Source organism: Sciurus carolinensis, chromosome 1, assembly GCF_902686445.1.
Source record: "Sciurus carolinensis chromosome 1, mSciCar1.2, whole genome shotgun sequence".
NCBI lineage: Eukaryota > Metazoa > Chordata > Mammalia > Rodentia > Sciuridae > Sciurus > Sciurus carolinensis.
In genome coordinates this window covers 112,935,589-112,947,215 of record NC_062213.1, presented here as the reverse complement: position 1 = coordinate 112,947,215, position 11,627 = coordinate 112,935,589, and the positions used below count along the sequence as shown (strand labels likewise).

Sequence of the window (11,627 nt, the reverse complement as noted above, 5' to 3'; positions counted from 1 at the left end):
AATACTGATCAAGTATTTTGTAGGAGGCTCTCTATTGGAATTTGTCTGAAAATTTTCTGAGCAGACTTGGCTTATGAGTTTTGGAGAGGAGGGTCACAGAAGTAAAGGGCTACTGTCATCAGAGCATATCAAGTGTACATCCTATCAACCTGCCCTACAACTGTTATTGACCTTGTAGATAGCATCGGGCAGGTTCATCGACTGAAAAGTTACTCTTTCCTTCCCTCTTCCCATCCTATACTTTTTGGAAGGAAGTCACTATGTGTAGCACACACTTATGCAGTAGGGAGTTATGCTCCCCTCCTTTACTCTGCAGCCTATACATCATTTATTTGGACTTTTTTCCCATAGGACATTTATCTCTTCTCCCTAAATTATTAATGTATTTAGTAGTATTTGGCATTTTATCCTTTGGGTAATAGTCTAAAGTTACTTTATTTATATTGATGCTAAAAATGTTCTAACTTTGGCCATTGGGAGCTTTTTCAGTTGACTCCTATGTGTCTTTGACATATCCCTATATAGTGTGTGTATTCTGAGCATTTCCTTCACTTCCTTACTTTCTGGTAATATAGAATGCTCTAGGATCATCTTATATTCCCTGCCCCACTCCTAAAATTAGTCATTTCTCCAAAGATCCCTGGGTCCTCTTATTGGAGAATGATAAAAGAAACCAAAATTTGGGTCCTTAGCATGCTCATTGCTACTGGATGTCATTGTTTTAGTTCTTGTCAGTGACAGAGCAGAGAAATATATGTGTATATAGAAACCTAAGTGTATGTGTGTGTGTGTGTGTGTGTGTAAACATCTAATAAATATTTCTTTCTATAAACATATGTATTTATATTAAGCTAAACATGAGTTCTTACTGATGTCGCCAACTCTAATCCATTACCACATGGATCTTTCTCTCACTTGTCTACAGTCTCCCACTCCAACAATCAGAAGCCTGGTTTACACCATCTGCCATCCATTCACTGAATACTTATAAAACTGTATCAAAATTGTCATTAATGTTTACCCAGTGGAAAACAACTTTTTTAGTGCAGTACAGTACTTCCTGTGCCGTTAGCCCTACATACCCCAACTCATTTCCAAGTCTACTTAGGTCAGCACATTTCCCTCACTCCATCAGCAACAGTGCTTCATATATTTATAATGTGGTCAGATTCTCTTATCACAGCCTACAATCTTTCTGGGATCCCTAACCTCCTAAGTGATTGGTTTCATTAGCATACATTAAGACTTGCTCTTTGTGATGTAAAGTTATGTTTTGACAATCGCATAATGCCATGTATACACCAATATACTATCACATGGAATAGTTTGACTGTCCTGAAAAATCCCCTCTGCTTCACCTATTCATGTTTTCCCCTACCCCAAACCCCTGGCAACCACTGATCTTTTTATTGTCCCTGTAGCCTTGCGCTTTCCAGAATGTCAAATCATTGGAATAATACTACATATAGTTTTCTCAGACTGCTACCGAAAGTTTCCTCTATGTCCTTTCATAGTTTGATAGCTCATTTTCTTTTTATTGCTTCTACTGTATGGATCTACCACACTTTGTTTATCCATTCATCTGTTGAAGGACATCTTGGTTGCTTATAGGTTTTGACAATTATGCATAGTTTATAAAAACTCCTGTGCAGGTTTTTGTGTGCACATAAACTCAACTAAATTGAGCAAATACCCAGAGGTGTGAATGCTGAATTCTATGGTAAAACTATGTTTAGAACTTCCCAACTCTCTTCCACAGTGACTAGACATTTTTAAATTCCAACAGCAATGAACTGGAGTCTTTGTTGCTCTGCATCCTCAGCAGCATTTTGTGTTATCAGGTTCACTTTTTTTTCTGCCTCTAACATATGTGTAGTCATGTCTCATTGTTTTAATTTGATATTCCTGAGTGGAGCATATTTTTACATGCTTCTTTGTGTATATTTCTTTGGTTGTGTCTGGGAATGTGCACTTTTTAACCATCTTTCTGATTCTGATAATAGTCAAAATCAGGTGCCATCATTCTAGACCCATCACTTGCTACTCACTTGTACTTAACCACTTGTCCATTATAGCATCCCAGAACCAAACAGGAACACCTTCCCCTTTGCCTGATATTTCTGCCACTTAACAATTTATTTTATAGAAGAATAATCTGCTCCCAAAGGCCTGAGACAGAGGTAAACCCGAGGATGCCTATGCCTGCATAGGAGCTCTTAGTTATACTAGCAGCTTAGGGACTCACTAGGTCCTACAATTAGATGAAGTATTACTCAGTAAAATGTGATTCAGTGGTCTAGCAATCCAGGGTCTAGGTAGCAATCCAGGGTCTAGGTAGGTGCATAACTTCCAGTTTGTAATTCAGAACACATGCTTTTACTATGGAAATACAAAAAGAGAAATAGTCTTCATAAAAGAATATTTAAGTCTATTTGTAAGCAGCATGCTGATTTAGAATAAGGCTTAAAACTTAAGTAGAAACAGTTTCTTACACTAAAAACTTCAGTTGTTCAACAAGTCTCTGACTCCAATGCTATTTTTGCTTTTTATTCTAAGAAGCAGCTTTCTATCTTTCTCAAGCTTTAGATGTCTTAGGGCCTGTGTGACCCACAACTTCCTGGAGACTCATCATTTCCTACACGTTCTCAGGAGCTTCGAAGCACATTATCATTTTCATAGAGAAGGGGCCTTTCACCTCCATAGCTCTTGCAATCAGCAGCAGGCTATTCTCATATCTACCCAGATTCTCTCAAAGGGAACTAGTAGTTCTGTTTGTCTCTTGTTTTCTGTTTACTTGCTTTAAAACTTCAGAACAACCATCATCATCATTTGGCTATGCCATGAATTCCTAAACAACTGAAGGTACCAACTGCCTTCTTCCTGCCTACCCTCCAATACAGGGGGTCTGCATGCTTGGCAACCCAGTTCTGTTCTCTCAGTTTCCATTCGCCTTGTTTTTGCAGTTCTGAGAAGCCCTAAGTTTTTCCAATTAATTCCTTAAAATTCCTTAGCAATTACCCCTCGTACGTCCTTCTAAATTCACCTCTAGGTTGTTTTCATTTCAGCTTTTATTTTTTTTATTTTTTATTTATTTTTATTATTATTATTATTTTATTTTATTTTTATTTTTTTTTTTTTGCGGTGCTGGGGATTGAACCCAGGGCCTTGTGCATGAAAGGCAAGCACTCTACCAACTGAGCTATATCCCCAGCCCCTCATTCCAGCTTTTGACCAGTGATTCCTTGAAATCTGTTCTCGGTTTTCTCAAAAAAAAATTTTTTTTTTTTTTCAATTTTTGGTATTGGCAATTGAACCAATGGGACTCCACTGCTGAGCCACATCCATAGCCCTTTTTAATTTTTATTTCAAGACAGGGTCTTGCTAAGTTGCTCAGGCTAGCCTTGAACTTGTGATTCTCCTGTCTCTCAAACTGCTGGGATTAAAATATGTTTACAGCAGAACCACTTTGAAATGATTATAATGTAGTTTCTTAATAAGGTCTTAAAGAAATCAGCAGTGGAAAACAAGATTGAATCTACCACACTTCCTTAAGGTACATAATCCATCTTCTCCTCATACCATCATCTGCCTTGGTTTATGGAAACCCACTTGAATGGGGACAGTATTCATCTATGTGTTCCGTATTATGCATCCAGTTTGGGCTTCTCTGCCTCTCCCCTGGGGCCAGCACATTCCTGTGCTCCCTCTCTGACCCCAACCCACAGTTTTTAAGGTTTTGGAGAGTTAACAGCGGCTGAAAAGTCATCCATTCAAAGACTGCCTGGTGGCAGGCACCTGCCACAGTGGCAGCATTGGGGAAGGTGGAAAGGCTTCCCTGCCCGCCTTAACACTACCTTGGGTGCAAAGGTGGTCCCCTGTCCTGTTGTGATAGGGTTGTGTCAAATTATGAGCATTGTATATTCTTGGCCACAATACTGACTTAAGCTATGACCGTCCTCAGGTCACATAGATTTCTCTGTGCTTTATCCTCTGACCCACTTAAATAGAAACATGGTGAGGATTATCTAATAGATTGTTCTGAAAATGCCAGGCCTATAAACATTGTTATTAATGTGTTAAGCTATAGATAGACACACTGAAGTAAGCAAGCCCTCAATTTTTTATTTAAAAAAATCCAGTTTGACTAATTTAAGGTTGTAATCTTATCTTTCCCTAGTGTAATACTAGATTTAAAAAAAAAATACGACTTCATATTTCTCAAGATAATGGCCAATACACATCAAGGTGATTCTTTTTCATTTTAATTATTTTAAATGTTAACATCAAAGCATCTTTCAAAAAAGGACTAGAAGATCTTCAAGATCATATTTACATATATCATGGAAGATAATTGTCAGAAATATCTACTTTGAGCAGAGATGAAATCTTCTCTTAAATTCTTAATATTTAGACTGCGTTCTGGATCTAAACACAGTAAATCCAATCACCATTTTACATGATATCCTTTCCCTATTTGATGACATTTGTCAGAGACACGAAAGGGTTTTCTCCTCCCAGTTTCCAGTTCCTTCTTTCATTCCTAATATGACATGGTTTCCTGAACTCAGCCTCCACCCTGTTTGCCCTCTTAAATCAGGCACTAGTTCCTCATGGTACTTTATAGACGTGGTATGGAGGATTGATGACAGAACTCTAGAAGTGGCATCCCAGTGGGAAATAACATGACCCTCCTCCCTTCCTGTCCTCCTTCAACCAGCACAGGCGCCCAGCTGCAGGCAGTGATAAGATGCTGTGCTTTTGGGCCCTGCTCTACTTCCTGCCTTCCAGCCAAGAGCTCCAGCTGCAGACAATCACAATTCTCCAGATCCTCCGGCCCACTATACCTCCTACTCTCTAAGTCCCTGGAAGTCAAATGTGGATGCCACTTAGCACCCTTGCCTACTCCCAGTGCCCACATCAGCAACTGCACTGAAATATTCTCCTATCCAAAGACTCCTTGCTCATCAGTAGTTCACCAACCTGACGGCACAACAGTAGGATCCCTGAGAGCTTTTATAAGACGATGATGCTGTTAGACAAAATTCATCTAGAGTAGGACCAAGGCAGGGTACTTCTTAAAAACTCCTAGGAAGTTCTAATGTATAGCCAGGGTGAAAAATCAGCAATGAAATCTAGGTCCTTCCTGAAACTATCTCTCCCATCTGAAGATATTTTCTCTCCCCTGCCCCACTTATCACTAAATAAGTAGAATGGTCCCCCTAGTCATGCTCCACCAACACTGAAGGTCATTGTTGTAGGCAGCAACTAAGGAATGTTGAATGAATATATAACCCCAAGTTCCTTCAGCCCACATCCTCCGAGAAAGACAACCTCTCCTCTTCATCCTTGTCATATGATAATTTCTCGTCAATTCTCTCATATCATGAACTTTTGGGCTATTCATCTTTCTTCTCTATCATCACCTACTAGGCAACCAGTGCCTAGCATTGACTATGCTTCTACATCCTGATTTCCATGTCCTTGATCTCAACTCCAGCGACCTTGCACTCTATTCCCTCTCAGCCACCCACTCCCAAGTCCATACTCAGACTTTATCATCATTCAGAACATCTGTCCCTCTTACATATCAATCCGGCAGTCCTATTCCAACCATTCTTTGTCCAGCTCTCACTCTCCTTTTTACCTCCATCTTAAATCTTATTTTATCATGACCAACTTTCAAGAAACAATAGTTTTCACTTTGCTGTCTCCCATCCACTCCTCAACACACTTCCCCCTGCTTTCTCGTATGTCATGGCCCTAGGGATGCTCATAAATCTTCATTTACTTGAACACTTGCACCATTGGGTGCTCAGTATAGTCACTCTTTCTCTCTTGAGACCATTTCCTCCCTTAGCTTATGGAGCCACACTCTCCTGGCTCATCTGTCTCTTCTCTGACCTTTTCAGTATCCTTTGCGGGCTCCTCTTCTGCTGCTGATTCTTAAATATTGTTGGGCCCTAAGGTTCCAATCTGGTCCCTTGATTACATTTAAATTATTTTAATCTGTTTATTGTTTCAACTACTGCTTTTATACAGACAATTCCCAAAACTAAATCTTTAGTCCAGACCCCTTTCCAGGGGTATGAGATAATTTTCACCTTACTATATATCACCAAAAAAATATCCCACAGTCTTCTCAAATCTACTATATTCAAAATAACTCATTATCTTCTCTATAGTAGTATTCTTCTGCAAATCCATCTGACCCAATCTTCATTCTGCAGCTTCATGAACTCTCCAAGGACATAAGCATTGCTGCACAGAGGATACCTGTGATTCTCTCAATTCAATATCTTCCTTTTTTGAAGGTATACAAAATGATCTCCCTCCTGGATGCCCTATTTTAGCACAGATACCTTCTTCACTCAATTGCCAAAGGGAAAAATCCTAGGAGTCTTGTTAATTTCATTCTTTTCTCTTAATTCTATGTTCAAGCAATTACTAGATCCTATTAATTCTGCATTTTAAAAATCTCTCATCACTCAAAAATACTTACTGAGCATTTTCTATTTTCCAGATACTGTTCTAGATTCTGGGTACAGTGTGATAAATAAGAAAATCACATCTCACTGTCTTCATACTAAGTATCCGTCAGGGTTCAGTCAGAAAAGCAGAACCACTCATAGTGATAAGGTATTTAGGGTAGGGATGACCTTGTACTAGGGTGAGAGCTGGTCAAGAAGTTCATGTTTGTTGTTTTTCATTTAGTGCTGGGCTGAAGCCAGACGGGAGGCACTTCGAAAGGAAAGATGAACAGGAAGTGGGGGAGAGCAGGACAAGCTGGAACCCACCAGGGTAAGGTGGCACTCAAGAGGACAAACTGGGGGCTGGGGAGATAGCTCAGTCAGTAGAGTGCTTGCCTTGTAAGCATAAGGCCCTGGGTTTGATCCCCAGCACCAAAAAAGAAAAGAAAAAAAAAAAAGAGGACAAACTGGAATAAGCATCAGTCTCTCACCACCTCTAAGCCTTGAACTTCTACAACATGGGTGGCCTGCAAAAGATGCAGTTACCCTTTGCAAACAAGCTACATTCTTGACTGGCCAGGGAGTTAGAGAAGCTGAAGAAGTGACCCTGAAGTAGTTGGAGTATCTGTAGTTATCTCTACTACTTGAGCCAAGGTGAACCAGCACACCCCCACTGTGTGTGTGAGCTGCAATAGTGCCTGACCCTTCACCAATTTTCTGTGTAAACATGACTGCTGCTTCTTGGGAAAATTTATCTTGAGACCAATCCTTACTCAGAACCATACAGGAAAAGGAATTCTGGGAAATTTATTTCCAGTTTAGCTAAATTGGCCAGTGCAAAGTCAACTCACTACATCACCTCTCCTCTGAATTATGTGGCTCTCATGTCTCTGATTTGTCCCATTCACATTCTTTTACAGTGCCTTTAGGAGATGGTCTAACATGCAACTCTGATCATGTTACAGCCCAGCTCAAATTCCCCATTGACTCCCCAGCAGTAACAGCATAACATCTAAACTCCTTTGGTCAATGTGTTTGGTAGAATTAGGTATGTCTGCAAAAGACAACAAAATCCAAACAAAATAGAAATTTGTTTCTCTCAGGTAGAAATCTGATTGGTGGTTTAGGCCTATAAGGCTTACCATGGCATCACGGAGCCAGGCTCTTTCTATATTTTTTAGTTCTTTATGGTTATATATAGTAGTCGGATTCATCCTGGCAAACTCATAGATGCATGGAAATCAATTTCAATTCATGATCCCTCACTTTTCCCTCCCAATCTACCTCCCCTCTCCCATTCTCCTTCCTCTACTCTAGTAGACTTTCTTTCATTTGCCTATTTATTTATATTTTATTGGTTCTTTGTGTTATCCTATTTTTCCTTCCCCCTTCCTTTACTTTACTCTAGCTTTCATATATGAGAGAACATATTCAACCTTTGAGTTTCTGAATTTGGTTTATTTCATTTAGCATGATATTCTTCATTTCCATCTATTTCCTGGAAAATGCCATCATTTAATTTTTATGGCTGAGTAAAACTCCATCAGATGAAGATATATATATATATATACACACACCACACTTTCTTAATCCATTCATCTATTGACAGGCATCTGGGTTGAATCCATAATTTAGCTATTATGAATTGTGCTGCTATCAACATTGAGGTGGCTGTGTTGCTGTATGTAGTATGCCAGCTTCTTTCTATCTTGCTCTATATTTACTTTCCAGAATGAAAGCAGAAAAGGGACAATTACAGAAGAAGAAAAAGAAGGAGGAAGAGGAAGAGGAAGAGGAGGAGGAGGAGGAGGAATTATTGTTTCCCATGCTCTACTGTCTTCAAGGACAGATTCTTTGCAGCTGCCATGTTATAGAACTGAGTCACCTTGCCACAACTAGTTTCAAGGGATCTTGGGAACTATTACCTTTAATCCTGCCAGTTATGTGCCAGATAACATGTCTATTACTAATTGGGGAAGGGAGACAACAAATAATGGGGGACCATGAACACATATAACATATAAAACCCCTCATGATTTGAGACTGCCAACTCCTCTAATCCAATTTAATGCCTCTCTATCCCAAATATTAATATCAAAATTAAAATACTTGATATTCCATTCAGCACTCCATTAACTGTTATAGATTCCTGAATTTGCACATTCTGTTCCCCTGCCTAGAATTCCCTGCTCCATTTGCCTGCTGGGCAAACACCTATTTATCCTCCAAGCATTCATTAGCTATCTGCCCCAAATGGTTCCATCTCTCTACATACCTCCTGCCCTTTGAACAAATACCCATTCAAATCATTGTATCTCTAACAATTGTTTGTTGCTACATCTGTTTCTCTTCTGACTGAGTTCCTAGAGTGAAAGGACAAGTCTTTTCAATCCTGAACATCAGCATGTGGCCCAGTGTCCCCTGGATAATGTATATAGAAATGTTTGCACAATGGAGATGTGCAGAGTACAAAAGAATTGGTAATTTAATCAGTTCATATGTTGCATTTCTATGAATGCAGGCTGAAGATGCTGGGGACAGCAGCCAGACACAGGCTTCTGTGGCTGTGGAACTGCCACATTTTCTTTCCTGTTGGTTGAGAAGAGATCAAGGCAAAGGTTCCCCGACTGAAAAAGAGCTTGCCTGAGGAGAGGAGTAATTGCTTCTTTATCTCTTAAACACAGCACTGAGGGCCAGCACAGATGGCTCCCCAACTCTCCCTGTGCCTCAGGGAAGAAGACAAAATGTCATAAATTCAGAGCCAAAATATAGGATGCTTTAAGAAGGTTAAGAACAGGGTTCCAGGTGACAAACTAAAAACCAGAATGATAAATATCACTCATCACTAAGACACAGAATTCTTCCCAAGGCTACCAGTGGTAGGGAAAATAGCCCTCCACCCACCAGTAAATATTTTCTAACCTCTGTATGGAATTCTCCCCTGGAATAGCAGGGTCTTTGAATGCCACTGTGTCCCCACCCTCACTGTATTTGCTGTTCTTTTGAAAGGATATGAAAGCTCTTCCTTTGACCTACAAGTAAGTATACAGAGCACCAGGGAAAACACTTCCTGGCAATTATTAGTATACAGCTGTCATTGTGTTTTGCTGAAAAGCAAATAAGAGAAATATATTCAGTAAAAGATATTTTAAGAGAGAACATTAACTAAACTGTATGGTCTCATTTGACCTTCAGGGACTCAAAAGTAGTGTGTTTAAGTGGTTCTGAGCCTTGGTTGCATGTTCTGAAGGATCATTTAAAGGAGAAGCCACAGGCCAATGTTGTCTGGATTGCTGCAGGTGACCAGTGGCAGCCTTTTGGAATGCCTCATATGCTGCTTGTGTTGGTGTGATCCTGTTACCCAGAAAGTTCCACTTCTAGGAAGTTACCCCAAGGAAATAATCACTGACACACAAAGTTGTTTAGAATAGGATATTCACCTCATCATTGTTCACAAGTGGAAAAACTGTGAATAAATGTCTCACAATAGAGAATCAGCAAAATACACAATACAGTTTTGAAAAATGATGCCATTGAAGAGTATTTATTATCATAAAAGGTGTTCATGACATTAGTTAAAAATATGAAAATTATCAAAATGACTATTCAATGTGATTTCAGTTCTACTCTTTGGTCATTGCTATTGTTGTTGTTCTGAGTCTGACTTATTTTTCTTAACATAATGCTTTCCAGTTCTATCCATACAAATGACTTCATTTTGTTCCTCTTTATGGTTAAATGTTTTAGTCAGCTTTCTCATTATGAAACCAAAAGACTTCACAAGATCAACCTAACAGATGAAGTTTATTTGGGGGCTCATGGTTGGTTATAGGGTTCTCAGTCCATGTTGACTAACTCTATAGCTGTGGGCCTGAGGTAAAGCAGAATATCATGGTGGAAAGGCGTTTTGGAGGAATGCAGCTCATGGCATGATATCCAGGAAACAGAGACAGAGGGACAAAATATTAACCCCAAAGTTACTCCCCTAGTGACCTACTTTCTCCAGTCATATCTTACCTGCCTACAGTTACTGCCCAGTTAATCCATATCTGTGGATTAATCACTGATTAAGTTAAGTCTCTCTTAATCTAATTGTTTCATGAAAATTCTTTCATTGGCTTACACATGAACTTTTGGGGGACACCTCATATCTAATCCATAACATTCCAACCCTGGCCCCCAAAAGCTCATGCCCATATCACTATTCAACATATATTTAGGGGGAGATAGCTCAGTTGGTAGAGTGCTTGCCTTGCAAGCACAAGGCCCTGGGTTCGATCCCCAGCTCCTCAAAAAAAAAAAAAAAAAAAAAAAAATGTGCAGTTCACTCAAATGTAACATATATTTAGTCCTTTTTCAAGAGTCTTCATAGTCTTAACAGTTACAGCATTACCAAAATTCCAAGTCCAAAATCTCTTCTGAGACTCGAGACAAACTCTTGGTTCTTTTCCCCAGTCCTGTAATCCCACGTTCATCTGAGACGTGACATCATGATATTCTCTCCAAAGGGCTTAGGCAGCTCCACTCCTAAGGGCTTGCTGGTTGTGGCCCACATGGCCTCTATCTTGGCTTGCTTCTGTTCTATTTCTGCACCTTTCCTCAGCAGACATCCCACATTACTGGCATGTATTAATCTCAGAGGTCTCCACCGCAGCTTTGGCTTCCCTCTCACACCGCATACCCTACTCTCTAAGGGGCTGCCAGCTGAGTATCTGACTCTGCTATATTTTTACCTGGCCTCCCAGGCCTTCCTTGAAATCTTGGTGGAAGCTTCTATAACCCATAACTCCAACATCCTGCATTCCTACAGGACCAGCACCACATGGCTGATGCCAAGGTCTGCCACCAACTTGAGCAGTAGCCAAGTCTCCTAGGACCATAACTGTAGCATGGTCCTGCACGGCTTAGCACAGCAAAACTACTTTCTACTCCTCCCTGAGCAAGCAGTGTGCCCCATGGTATCTTCTCAAAAGAACTTTTACTTTTACACCCTTCAGTCTAAGAAGGGCATGGTCTTGCCAATTTCTTAGATGCCCTCAAGCCATCTTTCCTATTGTTTTTGGACTATGTACACAGCATAACTTTTGTGGGTGTAATCTCTTTAATAACCACAACTTCCTTAATCCCAGTTTCTCCCCGTTTTCTAGCCAAGCTTCAAGT

At 40.0% G+C, this 11,627-nt stretch overlaps 1 non-coding gene across 1 annotated transcript; it reads left to right on the top strand.

Annotated features, from left to right (window-relative positions):
• Positions 1-10,687: 10,687 nt before the first annotated feature.
• On the top strand, positions 10,688-10,759 carry Trnaa-ugc (transfer RNA alanine (anticodon UGC)). Its single transcript has one exon. It is a non-coding gene; the product is annotated as a tRNA-Ala (tRNA).
• Positions 10,760-11,627: the final 868 nt, after the last annotated feature.